The sequence below is a fragment of the Camellia sinensis genome, unplaced genomic scaffold, assembly GCF_055761805.1.
Source record: "Camellia sinensis isolate YWXY unplaced genomic scaffold, ASM5576180v1 Unanchor2, whole genome shotgun sequence".
NCBI lineage: Eukaryota > Viridiplantae > Streptophyta > Magnoliopsida > Ericales > Theaceae > Camellia > Camellia sinensis.
This window is the reverse complement of record NW_028129079.1, coordinates 9,366,502-9,393,038: the sequence shown is the minus strand read 5'-3', so window position 1 is coordinate 9,393,038 and position 26,537 is coordinate 9,366,502. Positions and strand designations below refer to the sequence as shown.

At 37.0% G+C, this 26,537-nt stretch overlaps 1 long non-coding RNA gene across 6 annotated transcripts; it reads right to left on the bottom strand.

Moving 5' to 3' along the window:
- Positions 1 to 17,627: 17,627 nt before the first annotated feature.
- Positions 17,628 to 25,094, bottom strand: LOC145815426 (uncharacterized). Of its 6 annotated transcripts, none has more exons than XR_014358362.1 (9): positions 24,907 to 25,094; positions 23,752 to 23,850; positions 21,307 to 21,434; positions 21,011 to 21,075; positions 20,841 to 20,915; positions 20,028 to 20,077; positions 19,806 to 19,947; positions 19,605 to 19,733; positions 17,628 to 18,103 (listed from the first exon to the last, which is right to left on the bottom strand). It is a non-coding gene; the product is annotated as an uncharacterized LOC145815426 (long non-coding RNA). The 6 variants fall into 6 exon arrangements; XR_014358361.1 differs by lacking the exon at positions 24,907 to 25,094 and adding an exon at positions 24,017 to 24,091 and having other exon boundaries at positions 23,752 to 23,900; XR_014358360.1 differs by lacking the exons at positions 23,752 to 23,850; positions 24,907 to 25,094 and adding exons at positions 21,552 to 21,671; positions 22,371 to 23,257.
- Positions 25,095 to 26,537: the final 1,443 nt, after the last annotated feature.

Sequence of the window (26,537 nt, the reverse complement as noted above, 5' to 3'; positions counted from 1 at the left end):
AAGTTCAATCCAGAAACCAGTGTACCTTAACGACCTTTTTGGAAATTAAATAAGAAAGGAAGTTGAATAGAAAAGAAACTTGAATAAAAAAAAAAAGTTGAATAGAAATAAAAATAGAAGTTGCAGAAAATTAAAAATGGAAGTTCATTTAAGAAACCACTATACCTTAACGATCTATTTGGAAATTAAATAAAAAAGGAAGTTGAATAGAAAAATAACTTGAATAAAAATGTAAGTTGCAGAAAATTAAAAATGAAAGTTCATTCTAGAAACCACTATACCTTAACGATCTATTTGGAAATTAAATAAAAAATGAAGTTTAATGGAAAAGTAAATTGAATAAAAATGGAAATGGAATAAAAATAAAATGAAAGTTGCATAAAATTAAAAATGGAAGTTCATTTCAGATACCACTATACTTTAACGATCTATTTGGAAATTAAATAAAAAAGGAAGTTGAGTCGAAAAATAACTTGAATAAAAATGGAAGCTGAATAAAAATAAAAATGGAAGTTCCTTAAAGAAATGTCACGACCCCATTCGGCCCCTAGTAGAATGGTGCCATGATGGCCAGTAATTCGTGATTACCGAAGGCCAACTTTCAGGATTCACACACAAACAGAGTATACATATGGGGCTTACAAATACGGAAGCAATAAATTTCAAGCTAAGTAGTCCATGAGAGCAGTGCATAAGTTTAAATGGAATGACATACATCTTTACATAGCTTTGATACAACAAATAAAGTACATGGAAAATACATCTTGACCAAAAGGCTTCTCAGCCATCAAATACAAAATACAATGAAATACAACTAAGAAGCATAATCTTCAAGATGCAGCAAAAGTGCAAAGTCCAAAACAAGTGGCAAGTACATCTAGGCATCACCGCCATCCTGCTCGTCACCTACATATATATATAGAGGGGTGAGCTTGGATACTCAGTGAATGGTACAGATAATAAAGGGGTTTACATGAATGATATCCGAAATCCTTATCAAATCAAAGCATAACACATCTTGTACAAAATCCAAGAGTAAATCAAGCTTATCTAACAAATCTTTCAAGTCCCGACAATTAAAGTCTTTCAAGGCTTTCAAGTTTCAAGGGATAATATTAACAAGGGTTGTGCTACAAATGCTTATAGTCCCCTAGCACGTACAGACTTTCAAGATTGTGCTACAAATGCTTGTAGTCCCCTAGCACGTACGGACTTTGAAGATTGTGCTACAAATACTTATAGTCCCCTAGCATGTACGGACTTTCAAGATTGTCATTCAAAATAAGGCTAATGCTTGATATACAAAATAGGGATCACCATTCATGCTTCACAAATACTTTTCCAAAACAGTCAAGAAAAAACTTTTATCAAAACTTAATAATAAAACTTTATTAAAAATACCACTCACATAGCTCTTCAGACGTTGGGGTCAAGGCAAGTCCAAGTCCTGCAAACACATGGCAAAGTCTGTTGAATGCATTTCTCAAAAACAAGTCTAGCATGCATGCAAATGACCTCGACATTCTTCAAAGGCTAAGTGAAATCGAAACAAAACACAGTTTCTCATCTCGGGAAAACATGCTGGGCGACTACCAGGTCTAGGCCGAGGTCCCACACCTCCTTGCCGCGGTGTTGCCTCGATGGCCACATTCAAGGAAATGAGGTCGGGAAAATCTGGGTTTCCCTCTCTTGAAGAACATGTCGAACATGAAGAACATGAACATGAGGAGGATGAATGCAAGATCATAATTTGCTATTACAAAATCTGAGATTTCATGCTATGAATTCAAAAAATGGACTTGAGCACCCATACTCGAAGATCTTATGGAAACAAACACAAAAGCATGAACCTTAATGCAAACTTTCGGATCAAACAAGGCTTTTATTCAAGAACACATGAATACTACTTTCTCTTTCTAAAACCAAACTTTCAATCAATGCATGGCTTGCAAATCAGGTTTGATCATGCAATGCAGCTAGATGATTAACAAGGACTACAAGAGTAGGTCAAGAATCTAACCTTAATACACGAATCTAACGGTTAGATCTCTAAGAATCAAGCTCGAAGATCCACTCCTTCACTCTAAAACTCCTTCTAGAGCTTCTCTCTCTCAAGGCAAAGATATGATACAAAATGATAGGTTCTACTCACTGCCGGCTGATTTAACACTCAGCTCGGAGACGTGGCAACGGCTGGTTGGTTCTCCCCGAAAAGGTGGCTGACAGGCCAGACAGAGTATGGCGAAAGGGTGTTTAACAAGTAAAGTGGCATGGCACTCTGACAAGGTACTGACATCGGGTGAAAACATCGGCTCTGGTAGGTGAGGTATCTATGATCCCGGTTAGGACGGACAACACTTGGCCTAGATGTGCCACACCTTGGTCTAGGTTGCACCAATCCGGAACAAGATCACTCGGGCTCAAGGTTAACATTTCGGCCTAGATGATACAGCTCTCGACCTAGATGATACACCTCTCGGCCTTGATGATACACCCCGGCCTAGAAAATGACATCTCGGCCAATATGCCAGGACGAAGGTAGGGGTCAACCAAAGTGGTTTTAAGGTGGTTCTGGCTTTAAGGTGACCTTGGCTAGACTCACCAGAAAAGAACAAGACTCAACAAGTAAATTTCACATAAGTACAAACCAAGACAAAAATCTCATTCTAGCTAAGACAAGTCAAGAAAATTCACTACTGCAACTTAGCAAAACAAGATTATACAAATGCTCATGCCCGAGGCTAAGGTGAGGAATGAGGGTCACTACAGTCTACCCTCTTTAGAGAAGTTTGGTCCCCAAACTTCAGTTATCTTGCTCTACAAATAACTCCGGATAGCGGATTTTTATTTCCTCTTCCTTTTCCCATGTAGCCTCCTTGCCATAATGCCCCTCCCATTCGATCTTTACCATTGGTATCGATTTGTTTCTCAACTGCCGCTCTTGCCTGTCAATAATTCTCATCGGCCTTTCCTCGTAGCCTAAATCTTCATTAACCACAATCTCAGAATAATCAATCACATGTAGTGGATCTCGGATATATTTCTTCAACATTGAAACATGAAACACGTTGTGAACTTGGCTTAATTCTAGCGGCAGGGCAAGCCTGTAGGCAACAGGGTTGACCTTCTCAAGAATCCCAAATGACCCAATATATCGAGGTGCTAATTTACCCTTCTTCCCAAATCTTGAAACCCCTGTCGTCGGCGAGATCTTCAAAAATACATGATCGCCAGTCTCAAATTCTAATTCCCTCCTTCTCTGGTCGGCATAACTCTTCTGCCGGCTCTGTGCGGTTTTAATCCTTTATTGAATGAGCTTAATCTTGTCGGTTGTAACTCGATGAAGCTTCACAATCTCATTCATATACAGTCCAGCAAGCCGGTCAGCATTGAATGTAGTCTTGACAGGCAAAAAGTGTGCTGACTTAGTAAATCTGTCAACTATAACCCAAATTGAGTTCATACCTTTTTGCGTCCTTGGCAAACCAATCACAAAATCCATGGAGATATCTTCCCATTTCCACTCAGGGATTGACAAGGGTTGAAGAAGTCCTGCTGGCCTTTGGTGTTCTGCTTTCACTTGCTGACAACATAGACACGGGGATACAAACTCGGCTATTTCCCTTTTCATATTTGACCACCAGAAAGTCCGCTTCACATCTTGGTACATCTTGGTGCTTCCCGGATGAACGGCAAATTTGGAGCTATGGGCTTCCTGCAAAATCTTCCTTTTCAACTCTGGGACATCGGCCACGCACAATCTCCCTTCAAACTTAAGCACTCGATTTTCAATGGTGTACCTTGGCCTTGGCTTGGTGACAAATTCATCAATTACCTTCTTGAGGAACTTATCCTCCATCTGTCTGATCTTCACTTCCTCAATTATGGTCGGCTCTACTGAAATCATTGCCAGGCACGCCAAACTTCCAACTAAGTTCTTGCTCAACGCGTCGGCTACGGAGTTTGCCTTACCTGGATGGTACTGAATCTGCATGTCGTAGTCCTTTAATAGTTCAAGCCATCTTCTCTGTCTCATATTCAATTCCTTTTTAGTGAACAAGTACTTCAGACTTTTGTGGTCTATGAAAACTTGGCAAGAAGTTCCATACAAGTAATGGCGCCATATCTTTAAAGCAAAGACCACGGCTGCCAGTTCCAAATCATGGGTAGGATAATTCTTTTCACTGGATTTTAACTGACGAAATGCGTATGCTATAACCTTACCTCTTTGCATTAACACACAGCCCAACCCCTTATGTGAAGCATCACTATAAATCTGAAATTCTTCCTTGCCTGACGGTAAAGCAAGTATCGGCGCTGTAACCAACCTCGTCTTTAACTCTTGGAAAGCGGACTCCCTATCCTCGGTCCATTCATACGCCACTCCTTTCTGAGTTAGTTGTGTCAGCGGTACTGCAATCCTTGAAAAATCCTTCACAAATTTCCTGTAATAGCCGGCCAAACCCAGAAAACTACAAATCTCGGATACATTAGTCGGTGTCGGCCAATTCACAACGGCTTCAATCTTACTTGGATCGACTGAAATACCTTCTTTGTGTAACAACCCTCATTTTGACTTAGTCATACTTGCTTACAATTATGGATGATCTTGTATTAATATGTGCGGTTGCAAACCTTGTCTTGTTTTGCTTGAATGATTGCTTGCATGCTTTGTTCCTGACGGGTGTGTTGCCGAGGTCATCTTAGGCCTCGACACCTTCGAGACCTTTATCACTTAGAACTATCTTGGAACCCCGTTGGTTGACCTCCATCTTCGCCCTGGCATATTGGCTGAGATGTCACCATCTAGGCTGAGGTGGGCGTTGCCTAGGCCGAGATGTGCATCATCTGGGCTGAGATGTTAATATCTAGGCATTCTAGATCCTTGATCCTTGCATGAGTGATTTTGTTCCTGGAATGGTATGACCTAGACCGAAGTGTGGCACATCTAGGCCAAGGTGTGGCACAGTTTAGTCAAGTGTTGTCCTTCCAAGCTGATGTCCTTGCCCTTTGATTTTCGAAATCTTGTTGTTAGCCGATGTCATTTCTTGCCGGTGTGTTTGTGCCGCCCAGCTTGCTGAGTACGCTTTGTCTTGGTCTTGTCTTGTCAAGTCAGTCACCTTTTTGAGTTGAGCGAATCAGCCGATGCCACGTGTCCCGACAGAGGGATTAAGTCAGTATTTGTCATGTGAAGCATATCATTTTTGTATCAATCTTGCCTTTTTAGAGAGAGAAGCTCTAGCCAAAAGGAGGAGAAGTTTGAGCTAGAGAGGGTGACTTTCAAGCTTCATCGTTGGAGCTTGAACCGTTAGATTCCAGTTTTAAGGTCAGAATCTTAACCTACTCTGGCTGTTCTTATTGATCATCTAGCTGCATTGCACGATCGAACCTGTCCGGCACGTCATGCATTGATTTGAAATCAGTTTTAGAAAGAGAAAACGATTTTCTTGAGTTTTTGGGAGAAAAGCCTTGTTTGATCCAAAAGTTTTCTTTAAAGCTCATGTTTTTGTGTGTGTTTTGATAAGATCCTTAAATGGGTACCCAGATCCATGTTCTTGAATTCATAGCATGAAGTCTCAGCTGTTGTAATAGCAAGTTTCGATCTATGCATTCATCTTCCTCATGTTCATGTTCTTTAAGTTCTTCATGCTCATGTTCTTCATGTTTATCAAGAGGGAAACCCAGATTTTTCCCGACTTTGCTTTTGAATGTGGCCATCGAGGCTACGCCTCGGCAAGGAGGTGCGGGACCTCGGCCTAGACCTGGTAGTTGCCAAGCATGCTCTTCCAAGGATAAGAAACTGTACTTCGATTTGATTGACTTAGTTTTGAAGAATGCCGAGGTCATTTGCATGTAAGCTAGACTCGTTTTGAGTAGTGCATTCAATGGACTTTGCCATGTGTTTGTCAGGACTTGGACTTGCCTTGACCCCGTCGTTTGAAGAACTAGGTGAGTGGTATTTTTAATAAAGCTATGTTATACGTTTTGATAAAGACTTTGCTTTGCTTTGTTTTGAAAGTGTTATTAAGCATGAATAATTGTCCCTGTTTTGTATATCAAGTATGATCTTGTCTTGATGACCTTCTCAGAAAGTCCCTTGTGCTGGAGGACTCTAAACTTTCACAGCACATCTTGTTTTGAAAGTCCCTTGTGCTAGAGGACTCTAAACTTTCGTAGCACACCTTGTTTTGAAAGTCCCTTGTGCTGGAGGATTCTAAACTTTCACAGCACCCTTGATTTGTACTCTAGTGTTAAAGGGCTACGGGCCTTTGTAACATAGGTCCCTTGTGCTGGAGGACTCTAAACTTTCGCAACACATCTTGCCTTGAAAGTCCCTTGTGCTAGAGGACTTTAAACTTTTGTAGCACCATTGTTCGAGATGCCCCTCTTGCTTCATCTTGTTTTGCCACGGGCGGTTTGCCGTGTGGATACGTTTGCTGGAATGTTATTATTTGCAATATGTGGTGCTAGTAAGTGTCCCTTGAAGCTTTGAAGATCTGTTAGTTGGACGAGGTCCATTCCTTGTTATATATATAAAGTTTTGACTTGTATTGTTTTGAGAGGACTTCGGCTGTTATTCATGCAAATCCTTTATTATTTATACCATTCACTGAGTATCCAAGCTCACCCTCTCTATATATATATGTAGGTGATGAGCAAGAAGGCGGTGACGCCTAGATGTGATTCTGGAGCTTATTTTGGATTTTGATTATGTTAGCTCAGCCTGTAATTACGTCGGCAGCCTTGAAAATTATGCTTCTCGATTTGTAGTACTTGTATGTTGCATGCGTCAGCTCGAGAAGCCTTTTGATCAAGATGTGTTTTGTGTACATGTTATGTCGGCAGTGAGGATGTCGGCAATTTTGAAGATTTTGCTTCTAGCTGTATTTCATGTATTTGTTCATGTCGGCTTGTGAAGCCCTTTTGTTAATATGTAAGATGTAATTTGTACTTTGCTTCGGTTGTAATTGAGTTGTAACCCATCTGCAGATGATTGCTGTTTCATTTAACTTATGCACATCTCTTATGGACTAATCTGATTGTATGTATCGCTTCCGTATTTGTGAGCCCTCTATATTTATACTCTGTTGTGTGTGAATTTCTTTTAAGTTGGCCTTTGGTAATCTCGGATTACTGGCCATCACGGCACCAAACTACTAGGGGCGGTTTGGGGTCGTGACACTTCGTTAATCACATGCCCTAGGAACGAGAAACTGGAGAGCCAAAATTCACACTTGCTAAGCTTGGCATATAATTTCTTGTCTCTTAGGACTTGTAAGGCTAGTGCCAAGTGCTTCTCATGCTCAACTTCATTCTTGGAATAGATCAATATGTCGTCCATGAAAACAACCACGAACTCGTTTAGGTACGGCTTGAAGACCCTATTCATTAAATCCATGAATGCTGCAGGAGCATTGGTCACTCCGAAAGGCATTACCAAAAATTCATAGTGGCCATACCTTGTCCGGAAAGTAGTCTTCTCGACATCCTCGGCCTTAACTTTCAGCTGGTGGTAGCCTGACCTGAGGTCAATCTTAGAAAAGACTCGTGCCCCTTGTAGTTGGTCAAGCAAATCATCAATCCTCGGCAACGGATACTTGTTCTTAATGGTTACCTTGTTCAGTTCTCGGTAGTCGATACAAAGACGAAGTGTGCCATCATTTTTCTTAAAAACAGAACGGGTGCTCCCCGTGGTGAAGTACTCGACCTAATAAATCCCTTACCCAGCAATTCTTGTAATTGCAGTTTCAGTTCTTTAAGTTCGGCTGGGGCCATTCTGTAGGGTGTTTTGGAGATGGGTTGAGTTCCCGGCGTAATATCAATCGTAAATTCTATTTCTCTATCGACCAAGCAGCCAGGCAAGTCATTTAGAAAGACGTCAGGGAATTCCTTGACAACTGGGGTGTCGGCTAGCTCAACGTTTCCATCCAGATTACTTAGTATACTACACAGGTAACCTCGACACCCTTTTTGGATCAATTTATAGGCCATCATAGATGAGATTAAGTAAGGTGGGGGTACTACTCCTTTACCCTGGAAAGTAACCTCGGCTTGGTTTGGGGGTTTCAATGTTACATTCTTTGAAACACAATTAATAGATGCGTGATTCGCTAGTAACCAGTCCATCCCCAATATGACATCAAAGTGGGTCATGCTTAACGGCATCAAGCCAACTAATAATTCTACACCCTCAATTACAACAATACACGCCCTATAAATGGATGTAACAATCATAGTTCTCCCAGATGGGGTAGCCACATGTAACATATAATCAAGGGGTTCTTGTTCTCTATTTAATTTCTCGGTAAACTTAACAGATATGAAGGAATGTGTAGATCCTGAATCAATTAATATGTATGCATCTTGAGAGCAAATTGAGAGTGTACCTGACACCACTATCTCAGCATTCGTAGTGTCTCCTGGTACCAACACAAAAACTCTGCCCTGTCTCATGTGGGCCCTCCCGATGTTATTTCTTTGCGCAGAGCCCGAGGTGCTCCCATCCTTCTTACCATCGTCAGTTCTTGCCTTCGGACAGTCTTTCACATGATGACCCATTTCACCACATTCAAAACAAGCTCCCGATGCCCAACGGAAAACTCCGGAATGTGGCTTCCCGCAGCTTGCACACGTCGGCCTAGTATTACCTTCTTGGTTCGAGTTGCTGGAGCTGCCCACATTCGCTTTCTTCTTGGTGTTAAACGGAGCTCGGTGATTATCATAGTTCTGCCTCTTCTTCTGACTTTCTCCTGAGTTCTGATATCGGTTCAAGTTAGCCTCTGCCAGGATGGCCTTGTCCAACACTCCGGTGTAGGTCGGCATATTGAGCATGTTAACTCGATCCTGAATTGGTCCACGTAATCCACTTTCGAACTTCCTGGCCTTTCTGTATTCATCATCGACCATGTGAGGCGCATATCTCGCCAACTCGGTAAAAGCACGGTCATATTCTGCCACTGTCTTGTTGCCTTGTGTCAAAGTCTGAAACTCTGTGGTCTTACGGTCTCGAACACTAAGGGGGAAATGCTTGTTGTAGAACAGCTCCAAAAATCTGGCCCAAGTCAGACCTGGGTTGCTTTCTCGGGTCATCATCCACCATCTTCATGCATCGTCGTCTAAGGTGAATGTTGCTAATGACACCTTTTGGGCATCGGTGTTGGGAAAAATCTCAAACAGTTTCTCCATTTCCAAGACCCACGCTTCGGCTTTCATCGGCTCTATGCCTCCAGAGAATCTCGACGGTTTCATCTTCTTAAACTCTCGGATCAGGGCTATGGTGCCGTCCCCATATAAAGCTTGCTGTGGAGGCACTTGTGGCGCTGGGGGAGGTGGAGGTGGAACTGCATGCCGGCCATTTGTCTGCTTGGCCTGGGTAGAAGTAGTACTAGCGTCTTGTGGCCGAGTTTGCCTTAACTCACGGACCAAACCTTCTACCAGTCTCTCCAATCTATCCAATCTATCCTCGGGATGATCTCGGCCAACGGGTGGTCTACCTCTTCTCATGATGCTAAGAGTGTGCAAAATGTGACTTTAAAACAAGATGATCAAACAATATGCATGCAATAGCAAATAGTCACGCCGAAATGATGCACACATTGTCAAGTAGCAAGCATAATGATGCAATCCTAACATCAATCCTACGGAAAGTCCTATGCTCTTTAGGACTCGAAGTGTGAGTAACGTACTATAAGAAACTTGCGCTCTGATACCAATCTGTCACGACCCCATTCCGCCCCTAGTAGAATTGTCACGACCCCAAACCGCCCCTAGTAGTTTGGTGCCGTGATGGCCAGTAATCCGTAATTACCGAAGGCCAACTTTTCAAAACTTAACACAATCAGAGTATGGATATAGGGGGCTCACAAATGCGGAAACAAATGCGGAAGCAATAAATCAAACACAAGTGGTCCGTAAGAGCTGTGCGTAGATCCAAGCAATGCCAAACATTCCAATTAACTTTACAAACTAGAATACAACAAGGTAAAAAGATACATGTTACATCTTGATCAAAAGGCTTCTCGAGCCGACATATACAAAATACAGCTAATACAAGTCAAGAAGCATGATTTTCAAGATTTGCCGACATGTAAAACAGGGCATCGCCGACGTAAATACAAAAGTAAAGCCGACATAAGCACGAATCCAAACAAGCGACCAAAACGATCTAGGCGTCGCCGCCGTCCTGCTCATCACCTACATATATATAGAGGGGTGAGTACAAAACTCAGTGAATGGTACTAAAAATAAAGGTTTGCATGAATAAAGCCGGAGTCCTTCAAAACGAAACACATCAAACTTGGCAAGGCAAGGGATGAACCGTATTCATCAATCAAATATTACAAGTATCCAAGGGTGTTCACTGACATAGGCAAAACAAGGGATGAACCGTGTTCATCATACAAGTATCATAACATTGGCAAAACAAGGGATGAACCGTATTCATCAGTCAAGTATCATAACGTCGGCAAAACAAGGGATGAACCGTATTCATCATTCAATTATCATAACATCGGCGAAGCAAGGGATGAACCGTATTCATCATTCAAGTATCATAACATTGGCAAAACAAGGGATGAACCGTATTCATCAGTCAAGTATCATAACGTCGGCAAAACAAGGGATGAACCGTATTCATCATTCAATTATCATAACATCGGCGAAGCAAGGGATGAACCGTATTCATCATTCAAGTATCATAACATCGGCGAAGCAAGGGATGAACCGTATTCATCATTCACGTATCATAACATCGGCGAAGCAAGGGATGAACCGTATTTATCATACAAGTATCATAACATTGGCAAAACAAGGGATGAACCGTATTCATCAGTCAAGTATCATAACGTCGGCAAAACAAGGGATGAACCGTATTCATCATTCAATTATCATAACATTGGCGAAGCAAGGGATGAACCGTATTCATCAGTCAAGTATCATAACATCGGCGAAGCAAGGGATGAACCGTATTCATCATTCACGTATCATAACATCGGCGAAGCAAGGGATGAACCGTATTCATCATTCAAGTATCATAACATCGGCGAAGCAAGGGATGAACCGTATTCATCAATCAAGTATCAAAACATCGGCGAAACAAGGGATGAACCGTATTCATCAGTCAAGTATCAAGGGCTGTACGATCCGTAATCGTTCGGTCAAAAGTATTGCGAAAGTTTAGAGTTCTCCAATACAAGGGACTTGTGCACTTGGTACCGCGAAAGTTTAGAGTCCTCCAGTACAAGGGACTTGTGTTACTTAGGCCCGTAGCCCGATTTAACAAGGACCGTATCCTTTTATACTTAGTACTGCGAAAGTTTAGAGTCCTCCAGCACAAGGGACTTTCCGAGGTTAAGAATCAAACAAGGCCATTTATTCATGCTTAGCAAATACCACGTCAAAACAAACAAAACAAGATTTATCAAGAACAAGTGTAACATAGCTTTATTAGAAATACCACTCACCTAGTTCCTCAGGTGTAGATTCAAAGCAAATATCAAGGACCTACAATCACATGGCAAGTCACATTCTCAAGGCAAGCTCTATATACATGCAAATGATCTCGGCATTCTTGCCAGATCCAAGTCAAAGGCAAAGCAAAACAAGCTGGGAGCTTAGTCACTGCTCCCGTTTCAAGAAGACACACTGGGTACCGTCCAGGACAAAGCCGAGGTCCCGTTATACAAAGTCAGGAAAAATCTGGGTTTTCCTTTGAAGAATATGAAGAACATGATCATTTGAAAGATGGATGCAAGTTCACAACTTGTTATAAAAACTGAGTTTTCATGCCAAGAGTTCAAAATATGGACCTAAGTACCCATTCAAGAAGGTCATGCAAGAACAAACACAAAAACATGGTTTTCGTTCCAACTTTTCGGATCAAAACGAGATTTTCTTCAAGAACACATGGAAAACCACTTTCTCTTTCTAAAACCAACTTCAAAACGATGCATGACATGCAAAACAAAACCGATCATGCAATGCAGCTAGGTATTCAGCAAGAACAATCAAAGGCGATCAAGATTCTAACCTCAAAACTCGGATCTAACGGTTCAAGCCACAAAGATCAAACTTGGAAGACAACTCTCACTCAAGAACTCTTCTTCCTCCTTTCTAGAGCTTCTCTCTCTAAAACAAAGATTGAGACAAGAAATGATTTGTTTTCAAGATCTGTCGGCTGCCTTAACAAATAGTTCGGACACGTGGCATAATCGGGTTGGTTCAGCTCCAAAAAGGTGATTGATAGACAAGACAGGTCTCTGACAAATCGTATGCAGCAAGCTCGGGTAAGACACATCGGCAAAGAGATGATATCGGCTCAAAACAAGGGTCCAGCAACAAGATAGCAAAAACATCGGCTAGGGAGGACGACACTTGACTAAGCTGTGCCACACCTTGGCCGGGGTGCGCCACATCTCGGCCTAGGCCATACCTGCCTGCGGACAAGGTTCAAGTGCGAAGCATCTCGGCAAAGAATGCCCGAGGTGAAGATGGGGTTGAACAAGACCTCAAGATAGTTCTAAGTGCAAAGGGTCAAAGGCGGACTAAGCTCAAGATGATCTCGGCTACGCACACACACTAAGCAAGAAACAAAATCATGCAAACAACTATAGCAAACCAAGGCAAGACAAAACCTTCAAATTAACATAAGCAGCAAGATTATGCAAGAATGTACACAAATATGGCAAGAGTAAGGTGAGGGTTGTTACAAGAATGGTGCCATGATGGCCAGTAATTCGTGATTATCGAAGGCCAACTTTCAAGATTCACACACAAACAGAGTATACATATGGGGCTTACAAATACGGAAGCAATAAATTTCAAGCTAAGTAGTCCATGAGAGCAGTGCATAAGTTTAAATGGAATGGCATACATCTTTACATAGCTTTAATACAACAAATGAAGTACAAGGAAAAATCATCTTGACCAAAAGACTTCTCAGCCATCAAATACAAAATACAATGAAATACAACTAAGAAGCATAATCTTCAAGATGCAGCAAAAGTGCAAAGTCCAAAACAAGTGGCAAGTACATCTAGGCGTCACCGTCGTCCTGCTCGTCAACTACATATATATATAGAGGGGTGAGCTTGGATACTCAATGAATGGTACAGATAATAAAGGGGTTCACATAAATGATATCCGAAATCCTTATCAAATCAAAGCATAACACATCTTGTACAAAATCCAAGAGTAAATCAAGCTTATCTAACAAATCTTTCAAGTCCCGACAATTAAAGTCTTTCAAGGCTTTCAAGTTCCAAAGGATAATATTAACAAGGGTTATGCTACAAATGCTTATAGTTCCCTAGCACATACGGACTTTCAAGATTGTGCTACAAATGCTTATAGTTCCCTAGCACGTACGGACTTTCAAGATTGTGCTACAAATGCTTATAGTCTCCTAGCACGTACGGACTTTCAAGATTGTGCTACAAACGCTTATAGTCCCCTAGCACGTACGGACTTTCAAGATTGTGCTACAAATGCTTATAGTCCCCTAGCACGTACGGACTTTCAAGATTGCCATTCAAAATAAGGCTAATGCTTGATATACAAAATAGGGATCACCATTCATGCTTCACAAATACTTTTCCAAAATAATCAAGGCAAAACTTTTATCAAAACTTAATAACATAACTTTATTAAAAATACCACTCACATAGCTCTTCAGACATCGGGGTCAAGGCAAGTCCAAGTCCTACAAACACATGGCAAAGTCTGTTGAATGCACTTCTCAAAACAAGTCCAGCATGCATGCAAATGACCTCAACATTCTTCAAAAGCTAAGTGAAATCGAAACAAAACACTATTTCTCATCTCGGGAAAACATGCTGGGTGACTACCAGGTCTAGGCCGAGGTCCCACACCTCCTTGCCGAGGTGTTGCCTCGATGGCCACATTCAAGGAAATAAGGTCGAGAAAATCTGGGTTTCCCTCTCTTGAAGAACATGTCGAACATGAAGAACATGAACATGAGGAGGATGAATGCAAGATCATAATTTGCTATTACAACATCTGAGATTTCATGCTATGAATTCAAAAACATGGACCTGGGCACCCATACTCGAAGATCTTATGGAAACAAACACAAAAGCGTGAACCTTAATGAAAACTTTCGGATCAAACAAGGCTTTTATTCAAGAACACATGAATACTACTTTCTCTTTATAAAACCAAACTTTCAATCAACGCATGGCTTGCAAATCAGGTTTGATCATGCAATGCAGCTAGATGATTAACAAGGACTACAAGAGTAGGTCAAGAATCTAACCTTAATACACGAATCTAACGGTTAGATCTCTAAGAATCAAGCTCGAAGATCCACTCCTTCACTCTAAAACTCCTTCTAGAGCTTCTCTCTCTCAAGGCAAAGATATGATACAAAATGATAGGTTCTACTCACTGCCGGCTGATTTAACACTTAGCTCGGACACCTGGCAACGGCTGGTTGGTTCTCCCCGAAAAGGTGGCTGACAGGCCAGACAGAGTATGGAAAAAGGATGTTTAACAAGTAAAGCGGCATGGCACTCTGACAAGGTACTGACATCGGGTGAAAACATCGGCTCCGGTAGGTGAGGTATCTATGATCCCGGTTAGGACGAAAAACACTTGGCCTAACTGTGCCACACCTCGGCCTAGATGTGCCACACCTCGGTCTAGGTCACTCCAATACGAAACAAGATCACTCGGGCTCAAGGTTAACATTTCGGCCTAGATGATACACCTCTCGGCCTTGATGATACACCCCGGCCTAGAAAATGACATCTCAGCCAATATGCCAGGACGAAGGTAGGGGTCAACCAAAGTGGTTTCAAGGTGGTTCTGGCTTTAAGGTGACCTCGGCTAGACTCACCAGAAAAGAACACGACTCAACAAGTAAATTTCACATAAGTACAAACCAAGACAAAAATCTCATTCTAGCTAAGACAAGTCAAGAAAATTCACTACTGCAACTTAGCAAAACAAGATTATACAAATGCTCATGCCCGAGGCTAAGGTGAGGAATGAGGGTCACTACAAGAAACCACTATACCTCAACGATCTATTTGGAAATTAAATAAAAAAGGAAGTTGAATAGAAAAGTAGCTTCAATAAAAAAAGAAGTTGAATAAAAATAAAAATGGAAGTTGTAGAAAATTAAAAATGGAAGTTCATTCAAGAAACCACTATACCTTAACGATCTATTTGGAAATTAAATAAAAAAGGAAGTTTAATAGAAAAGTAAATTGAATAAAAATGGAAATTGAATAAAAATAAAAATGAAAGTTGCATAAAATTAAAAATGGAAGTTCAATCCAGAAACCACTATACCTTAACGATCTATTTGGAAATTAAATAAAAAAGGAAGTTGAGTAGAAAAGAAACTCGAATGAAAAAGGAAGTTAAATAAAAATAAAAATGGAAGCTGCAGCAAATTAAAAATGGAAATTCATTCAAGAAACCACTATACCTTAACGATCTATTTGGAAATTAAATAAAAAAGGAAGTTTAATAGAAAAGTAAATTGAATAAAAATGGAAATTGAATAAAAATAAAAATGAAAGTTGCATAAAATTGAAAATGGAAGTTCAATCCAGAAACCACTATACGTTAACGATCTATTTGGAAATTAAATAAAAAAGGAAGTTGAATAGAAAAGTAACTTGAATAAAAATGGAAGTTACTTAAAAATAAAAATGGAAGTTGCAGAAAATTAAAAATGGAAATTCATTCAAGAAACCACTATACCTTAACGATCTATTTGGAAATTAAATAAAAAAGGAAGTTGAGTAGAAAAGAAACTGATTGAAAAAGGAAGTTAAATAAAAATAAAAATGGATGTTGCAGAAAATTAAAAATGGAACTTCATTCATGAAACCAATATACCTTAACGATCTATTTGGAAATTATATGAAAAAAGAAGTTTAATAGAAAAGTAAATTGAATAAAAATGGAAGTTGAATAAAAATAAAAATGGAAGTTGCAGAAAATTAAAAATGAAAGTATAATCCAGAAACCACTATACCTTAACGATCTATTTGGAAATTACATAAAAACGGAAGTTGAGTAGAAAAGAAACTTGAATAAAAAAGGAAGTTAAATAAAAATAAAAATGGAAGTTCCAGAAAATTGAAAATGGAAGTTCATTCAAGAAACCACTATACTTTAAAGATCTATTTGCAAATTAAATAAAAAAGGAAGTTGAATAGAAAAATAACTTGAATGAAAATGGAAGTCGAATAAAAATAAAAACGGAAGTTGCAGAAAATTAAAAATGAAAGTTCATTAAAGAAACCACTATACCATAACGATCTATTTGGAAATTAAATAAAAAAGAAAGTTTAATAGAAAAGTAAATTGAATTAAAATGGAAGTTGAATAATATTAAAAGTGAAAGTTGCATAAAATTTAAAATGGATGTTCAATCCAGAAACCCCTATAGCTTAACGATCTATTTGGAAATTAAATAAAAAAGGAAGTTGAATAGAAAAGAAACTTGAATAAAAAAAGAAGTTGAATAGAAATAAAAATAGAAGTTGCAGAAAATTAAAAATGGAAGTTCATTCAAGAAACCACTATACCTTAACGATCTATTTGGAAATTGAATAAAAAAGGAAGTTGAATAGAAAAATAATTTGAATAAAAATGGAAGTCGAATAAAAATAAAAATGGTAGTTGCAGAAAATTAAAAATGAAAATTCATTCAAGAAACCAGTATACCTTAACGATCTATTTGGAAATTAAATAAAAAAGGAAGTTTAATAGAAAAGTAAATTGAATAAAAATAGAAGTTGAATAAAAATAAAAATGGAAGTTGTAGAAAATTAAAACTGGAAGTTCAATCCAGAAACCAGTATACCTTAACGATCTATTTGGAAATTAAATAAAAAAGGAAGTTGAGTAGAAAAGAAACTTGATTGAAAAAGGAAGTTAAAGAAAAATAAAAATGGAAGTTGCAGAAAATTAAAAATGGAAGTTCATTCAAGAAATCTCTATACCTTAACGATCTATTTGGAAATTAAATAAAAAAGGAAGTTGAATAGAAAAATGACTTGAATAAAAATGGAAGTCGAATAAAAATAAAAATTGAAGTTGCATAAAATTAAAAATGGAAGTTCATTCAAGATACCACTATACCCTAACGATCAATTTGGAAATTCAATAAAAAAGAAAAGTTTAATAGAAAAGTAAATTGAATAAAAATGGAACACTACTACAAAAACAGATAAAGATCACACTTTTTTTGTGTGATGTATGTTATTTAATCACACCTTTTAAGTTTTATTAAAGTGTGATCTTTGGGAGTGTGATTAAAAATGACACTTTTTAAGTGTGCTTAATAACATTTAGATCACACCTTTTAAGTGTGATTAAAAATATTTAGATCACAGCTTTTAAGTGTGATTAAAAATATTTAAATCACATCTTTTAAGTGTGATCTTTGAAAGTGTGATTAAAAAAGATCATTTTTAATCACACCTTTTAAGTGTGATTAATAACATTTAGATCACACCTTTTAAGTGTGATCTTTGGAAGTGTGATAAAAAATGGTCATTTTTAATCACACTTTTTAAATGTGATTAATAACATTTAGATCACACCTTTTAAGTGTGATTAATAACATTTAGATCACATCTTTTAAGTGTGATTAATAACTAATAAAATTTGTAATAAAAAAAAGGTTCGACATATTTGAAAAATAATCAATATTATTTTTGTATGCACATTTGAAGAATATAATACACACTATATACTATATTTTGAATCATAACCACATATTGAATAGAATAACGTCATATATTTCATAAATAGAAATTAAATATTCAAAAGTATATACAAAGGAATTAAATAAAAAAAAATTAACTGTGCTTACATATATTAAAAAACTTAAAAAACTTAAAAAACTAAGTTATTTAATTCTTGGACCATATTTTGCATCTCTCCAAAAATTTTCTGACCTGAAAAATGAAAACACAAATTAATCCAGAAACCGCTGATGCATATAAATAAACTAAAAAGTACGGAAGTACGGAAGAAAAGAAAATATTAGAAACCTTACCTCCACCTCTAATCCAACAAACTATCACAGCAATAACATTAAATACAAGGCAAAGAACTATGCCTGCAATGGCAAGTGGGGTAAAGGGGAAAAAAATATCAATGAAACAGGCAAGTTATATATAAAAGAAATGCAGATCAATTGAAGTCTTCTTACTAAAGTTATATCAGAAAGACAATATAAATGAAAAAAGGAGGAAAAAAATTTACTCTTGTATCATCCAATTTCGAATATTAACCTTGCAAGACTTCTTTCTGGTGGTGGTCGTGATGGTGGAGGTGGTGTAGGAATAAGCAGATTAAGTCACTTTAGTTGTCATGAAACTATCCTCTAACTCAACTAAAACATATAATAAATCATGCTAGACGATCAGCACTTCATTGATATTCAGGCAGTCAATGAAGTAAAAAAACAGTAATTTGATCATGAGTATTCATATATCAAAAACTCATCTATGAAAAATGAACAGGCGATGAGTATCAAATCATGTGTGTTGTTGCTCTTCACGATTCTATAAATTCTAAATTTCTCTGTAGCACTTAATCTTTCAGCTTTCGTATTCTCTCAATTCTCATCTCCCAATCCTTTGTTGTAATGATCATCATATTTATAGAGGGTCATTCACTTGAAAAGGGACTCATCATCAATTTGAATTTTGAATTTTATGATAATGTTGTTTAAATTTAAACATAATGTTATCACATTTTGTATTTCAAAGCTGGTTGACCATATTGATATTCTAGATTTTATCCTGTGAAGCTTTCCTGCCATAAGTTCTATACATGTTGTCCTTTGATTGAACGCACCATAGGCTGAATTTGGTAGACTCCACGTGTCGCTTGACTTGTCTAGGCTTGAAGATCTTGAGTAACATCCTTTAAATGAAATGTTATTGTATCTTATCCTGTATGTCAACTGATCATATTAAACTTTTTTTGAGTTGTTATCCTACAACTTTTTCACCGTTAGGCTCTGCATGTGCCATTTCCTGCTTGAACATGTCGCCATTTGAACTTTGTAATCTCCACGTGTCACTTACTTGTATAGACTTAAAGACTACGAATGTTAAAGTCTTGTCATCTAATTTTTTATTTTTATTTTATTTGGAAGAAAAGTCTCATCATCAAATTGAACCTGGAATCTTATTCTAAATTCAGTTGAAATTTACATTCCAATACTAAGAAGAAAAAAAAATTTGTACTACTACATTTGCCCTTACAAAATATCACAAGACACACCTAGAGAGAGAGAGAGAGAGAGAGAGAGAGAGAGAAAGGGATAAAAAATATTTCTCAGTCAAAATTTCCCTAATAAACAAGATTTTTGACAAAACTTGAATATAAAATTTAATTATGATGTAATTGATATATGTTTAGATTCTCATGATACTCAATTTCATGACCTGTTTATTTCAAAATTTTCAGTCATTGAAGATGTGTCAAATCATGCTTCTACAACATTGAAAAACTCATCCCAAGTGGCCAACCCATACTTCGTAGAGGTCCAAACTTAACCAGAGTAAAAAACCATCTGACATGAAGTAAATGTTATGGCAAGAGCATACCTTCAAAAATTCTGCAACCTTTGCAGCCAACTGCTGCTGCTCAAAGGTACTTTGATTTCCATGCCAAGTAAATAATGAAGATCCAGATTGCAGAAGGAAACATTCATTGGAGTTCAATGATGTTGCAACCTGACACAAATATTCAAGTCTCTCAGATAGCTTGTCATATGGGGAAGAAAAAAAGGACCACTAAAATCTTACCAGGCCAAATCGAAAGCCAAGGCCCTACTTGCAGCTTCTTTATCAAATTCATTGTCTATCAATGGCTCGTAAATGAATGCACACGCCACGATTGATTTGAAATATGCACAAGCCAAGGCCCTATGAATCCACCGTGTTTTGGCTGCACCAACATTGATTTCATTAATCAAATTATCAAATACAACGTGCAACTATAATTAAGAGTGCTTTCACTTTAATTACCTGAAAATGCTCATAGTAGAGCTTGGCAGCCTTGGCATGTGACAGTACACCTTTGAGCAAAAGATTGTCAATGATTTTGTTATAAAACATGATACCAGTTGGATTGGGTCAAAACTTCAATGTAAATTCAACATACCAGATCAGTTATATGCACAACAAAAATAGAAGGCCAGACAATGAACCAACAGGACATAAATACCTTATCAAGTCATCAAATTGAAGAGGAAACAGTTATCCTCTTTATAAACCAGAAAAGCATAACAAACACAACTTAAAGCATCACAATAGAGATCTATCATGCCCTACAATTATTATATAAGACTCACTGACACATGGTAATTGCTATTACTACTGTATATTGACCATCATTTGCTTCCTCTTTTGTTTCATCTCCTGATTTCCAGAAAATATCTTTCAAACCAGTTACAAGGTTCTTGTAGAACTGTAATAAAGAATGTGCAATGTTGAGCTTAAAAATTATAGTCAACAGGATACAAAAGCAACAAATGTGCACGAAGGGGATTCCATAACATGGGACAACTGTGCACAAAAAGGTAGAAATTTGGTCGAACTTCCGATAAGGACAAGCCACAGAGCCTAAAGTTAAAATTTCTGGAATCAAAACAGGTGGATGACAAGGTTATGCCACTGTCCAATAGAAAATCACTTGCTTTTGCTAATTGTAAAATCCAAGAAATTTTATGCAAAGCTTCATTAGGTACCATTAGCATGAATAGTAGGGTGCATAAAACCAATAAGCATTAAAACCAAGTATACGTGCGTAACCATCGCAATGAGATTTCAGAACCATACCTTATGAAATTCTAAGGTATCCCCTCCAACCTTGCGAAGCTCAACCATGCAAAGTGAGGGAGACACCTCATAAATCTGTAGGACATTATTTTCAAACCCAGTTTTAAACACTGCTTCACATGATAGTCTAGTGATTTTTCACTCAACAGGTGACCCCTGAAAGATCATACCTCTGTTGCAACAAATAAATGACCCTTGCGCCCAGTTTTCTTTGCTTGAAGCTTCAGCTCAAGGCCTGTCCAATATAATAGAGACAGCTATTAGTCATTCAACTATTAACTATTGGAGACATACATCATCGAACAAGTTAAAAAACTAAATATCAGCTGGTTCATTCATGACATGAGATAGGAACTCTAACTTAACTGACAAAAATGCATGGAATGCTCAGATTCTAAAGATCTCTACATCTGATAGCTCAGCTACCAAAACATAACAATCAAAAAACTATATGCCTTCGACATACCATTTGCTTTTCAAACAGAGAACTGAGGTTGAGACCCTAAGATTTAGATATAAGTATTCAAAAGTGTTCATGGAGACAGGATTCACAGGTTGTTCTTCCCGTCTTTCCACGACAAGGTTTTGAGTGTCCTGCACATCAAAACAAAAATCACAATTAACACCCCCAATGCCCTATTCCTCAATACTAACCGAAAGGGTAGATGATCAAATGTTTTTTGACTGAAATTGTAAACAAGATATAGTTACCCTTGATTCATTGAAAATAGCATCCACATCGTCGAGACTAACATCCTCGTTTGCAAAAATAGGAGGCTTATATCCCTTCTTAAACCACTCATTCTCAATGACCTTCACAATGGTAATGCACTGTTTATACAATGAAATAACATTTGCAAAGCATTGGATACTCACCTCACAGATAAGTCCCACCAACTATGGTAGTGGTAAGAGTGGTTATAAAATTTGTTTCAAATTGGATGTCTAACACCATAATCACCAAATTTCATCTAAACCCAATTTCTACAATAGGCATAATCAATTGCATTAAATTGTAACATGGTAAGAAATTCTTTTTTTTTTTTTTTTGGTCAAGTAAAATAGAACTAAATGACCAAATTATCAACATAAGAGTGAAATTACAATAACTACAAGGGTAATTTGCCATTAAAATTAAAGAGCAAACGTAGCACTCAAATACTACAATTAAGCTTTTCATATCAAGGCAAGAGACTGATAGCCAGATTTATGCAACATATAAAATTCAGTGAACTTGCAAACTTCACTCCTTTTTGGCACAACTTCCCTATCAATGCATATATTTTAAATTCTTATACACCTGAGATTCACTTGTAATCCACTAATTATGAGTGTTTTTAAGGACAAATAACAAACATTTGAGAACAGAGGATCTTTCACCACTACAATTCAGGTTGGAGAAAGGAGAAAAACAACACAACAATACCCAAAACATAGATATTAAAATACTTGGAAAAAATATTAGTAGTAGAGAAGTGGTATGAATGAAATCAAACTAGTAGCCAACAAGGATTTGCATGAGCACATCACCTCTCTTAGGAGGTAGGGTGGGTCTCTGGCTGGGCTGGAGGAGGGTTATCCCACCGCCATAAGGAATTTAAAAGATTGGTTAACAAATTTAGCGACATTTACAACAAAAAAAAAAATGCCACAAAAAAAATGTGGTTATATCTACTTTTTCTAGTAGTGAATAGAGAAGAATCTGAAAAATGTAGACATCCAATCTAAGCAGCAAGCATATCTCATCACACTGTGACTGAACAACTAGCATATACACAAGAATGAGATGCCTAGCAAGGCAAGAACTAGCTTTTTATATCAGTTTCTAGACTCACCAAAAAGAGAGGATATGAACCAAGCAACGAGCGGGGAAGGGCTGAAGTGAAGTACCAATAAAATGGGATGTGTCTAGAGAGTAAATATTGAGGAACAAATAAAATATGAATTTCACAAGATACTCTAGTTATGTCAAGGGTGTATTTTGATGAGAGTTTTGAGGAATTTATGACAAAAAAAGTATAATAGAAATCTGCACCATTCATGAATCAAAAGATCAAATAGACTAAGAAAGAAAATATAAAGGTGCATATTACAACAAGATCAAACCCCAAGCCAAACACCACAAATAAAAACAACCAACAGCTATCGGCAGCCACACCCAAAAACAGAGTATCACAGCCATCTGCAATATTTGTGTTTACTCTTTGCTGCTGAAAATAAAAAAATTAAATAATAAAAAAAAAACAATAATGACTAGTGCTGTTTACTCCATCTAATAGAATTATAATTTCACCCATGTACTAATTAAAAGTAAAAACTAATTAATGCCTAAGATAAAAACTTGCTTATAGATGACATTTTATCTTTAAAAATCTTTTTAGATGAGCATTTCATGTTTGAAAACAAATAAAGATTAGCATTTCATGCAAAGGTTTGGTTTTTTTTGGAACAAGTTTGTTTCTGTCTAGAAAAATTATTTATAAAAAGAAAATTTGATTGCTCTGTCAACAAAATTGGTGAATATGGATGTTTTTTATGTTGAAATAATTTCCAGTGAAACCATCTTCACCAACACCTTCCCACCTAAAAATCTTCAACCTCAAATCAAGTTTTTTTGAATCAAATTACATGGGAAAAAAAATGATAAAGGGTTGAATGCAAACTACGTCTCTTGTAAAATCAAGAATTAAAATGAAATGGAATGTCTTGAATTTGTTTTTTGCCGATGTACAAGGGACCACACATGCAAGTTCTCGGTATTTAACACAGAGTGATACTAGATACTGGTTAAATCAACAAAGCACAATGATGTAGCAGCCTTGAAGATCCCATGCACATGTGACAGCATAAGACACCTTCACAGGACTAAATAAAACCCTTTGAATTTTGTGAGGAAAAGGAAGCAGCATACCATGTTTGATTATTATCGATCTGCATCCATGAAGCAATAGAGAGCCTCCACCATCATGTATGTCTAGCAGATTGACAACTTAAATATCGTATATTCATCCTTGAATATAAAGAAACAAAATTCTTCAAATGATTGTTGATGCTGTGTATCTAGACAAGTATGGATCAATTCAAACTCTTCAATTCCTTAATCATGGAATCCTTAATAAATATCCGTGAGTGAAAATCAATTGATTTCACAATAAAAAGAAGGAAAAAAAGAAAACCTCGTTAAAGTTTGCTACATCAAAAACTTGTTAATTGAACCTTTCCTGACATTGGACCCCCGTCTAAATTGCATGATCAGGATTCTCTTCAAGGATCCCAAAGCAGCCCTTTTTCTATGGTGAAGGGCCCTTTCAAACAAACAGCAGATTATGATTAACCAAGATTTTCACAAGCGGTCTTCAAGAAATCCATGATGCACACTTAACTATTTTTGTAGTAGTGTGTTCAATTTCCTCTCATCATATAAGCAACCCAACAAAACCACAAGGCATTTGAATTTTCTAATATAATACATATGTCAGCAACATCAAAGAAAACGCAACCACTTTGTGGCATTTGATCGAGTACCTAGCAGACACAAAGAACATAAAGAAACAAAAACTACATTCTAAAATTTTACCGACAACTCATAATGAACTGATCCAAAAAGCAATAGTACATGAATTCTTGAACCTATTGAATTATTGTTTTCAGCAAGCTTACCACATCAAAAAGTGCAGCCAACACCTTTTTTCTTTGTTCTTTTGTATCAACAACATGTTAGTATTTAATATTGATGGGTTTCAAGATTCATCATTAATCAAAGCTTTTCGAACTTAGAAACCCAACCCAATTAAAGATAATGCTCCAATGAAAACCAAAAACTTAACCAAGAAATTCAAACACCTAAATTCGAATAGGCAAATAGAAAAAAAAAATTAAAAAAAATGTTTAATGACCTCCAATGTCCCTATTGTGCAGACGCCTTGCCAAAGTCTGTGATTGAGAAGAAACCCTAGAACAGTCCCAACTCAAAGCACACGATACTATAGTCTATACATACATCAGAGAATCAAAAGCTGGGTTCGATTTGTATATATGTAAAAGAGTAATGGAGCTGATTCTGTACCTGTTTTTCTTCAGCGAATGGAAACCCCGAGAAATTCTAGAGAGAGAGAGAATCTGAGACAGTTACTCCTTGTAGAGTTGTGTTTACTGGTATAATAGTAGAGTGGCGGCTCTGGTTTGCTTGGTTCAATAGTCTGACCGGACATCAATAGTCACTAACCCTTTATCTTCTCCCTCTCTTATTTGCTGAATAGCAGCAGAACCTTTTTCCTTTTTTTTTTATAAATATTTTTGGTGATGGGCGCTAAGACATTTTATTTTGGCGCCTATTCTTTTTTGGATTATATACGTACGACTATTCCAATTAAATTTATAAAAAATATTTTTAACTATTTGAAAGATAAAAATTATATAAAAATAATTATTTTTTATTTTTTATTTCTTAACTAAATTAATTTTAATTTTTAAATTTTTTTTAAAAATCAAATAATACATAGCCTAAGAATCTTTTGATAAGTCATTTCTTATATTGGTAACTTATTTAATTATTTGTTAATTTTACGACATTTTTACTATCGTTTTCAGTTTTCAATTTATATTTACAAAAATTTTAAAAATTGTTATAAAAACTTGTTCAATACTTTTTTTGATTTATAAATGGTTGTCTCAGGTTGTAAATTTGAAGAAAAAGCGTCAATTCAAAAAATGAGTTTATGTTGGCTTTTAAACAGAAATTTAAAAAATTTACTAACAATTTTTTTTTTCAATTAATTTTTTTTTCAATTAATTTTTTTTCCAACTGATACTAACCAATGGGGCAATTGGTAATGCTACTTTAAACCTTAGAGAGAGGATTGTAATTTCTAAAATGTTAGTGGTGTCAATATAATTTACCCAATGAGGGCAAAATTAGTATTTAAAAAAATTAAATTGCTAAAGGGAAAAATCTGTAATGAAACTTTAAATTTAGGGGGGAAATGTAATTTCCAAAAGGTGAGGGGGGAACTGTAATAAACATAAACCTCAGGGGGTGTTAGTGTAATTTACCCAAAAAAAATTAATTGGAAAAAAAATTATTTGAAAAAAAATTAATTGAAAAAAAATTTTGCTAGTAAAATTTTTAAATTTCTATTTAAAAACCAACGTAAACTTATTTTTTGAATTTACATTTTTTCCTCAATTTTACAAATTGAGACAACCATTTATAAACCAAAAAAATTATCAAATAAGTTTTTATGACAGTTTTTTAAATTTTTGTAAATATAAATTGAAAACTGAAAATGAAATGGTTAGGGTATGTTTGGTAACGTTTACGTTTTCAGTTTATATTTACAAAAAATTTATAAACTGATTTTTGTTTACTTTTAGAAAAACATAAACTACAAACGCGTTTGGTAATTGACAAAATGTTTAAAAAAATTTAAAAATATAAAAAAGAGTGAGAAATGGCAAGTGGTGGCAAGTGACGGCGGAAGACGTTGGTGGAAAGTAGTGACAGTGGGTGGTGGGTAGCGGGTGGTAGTGGGTGGTGACGAGTGGGTGATGGTGACGGGTAATGGGCGATGGTGGCAGGTGGGTAGCGGATGGTGGGTGGTGGTGGCGGGCGGTGGTGGTGGGTGGGTGGGTGACGGTGGTGGTGGTGGTGGTGGGTGGGTAGATGACTGTGGCGGGTGGTAGCGAGTGGGCGGTGGC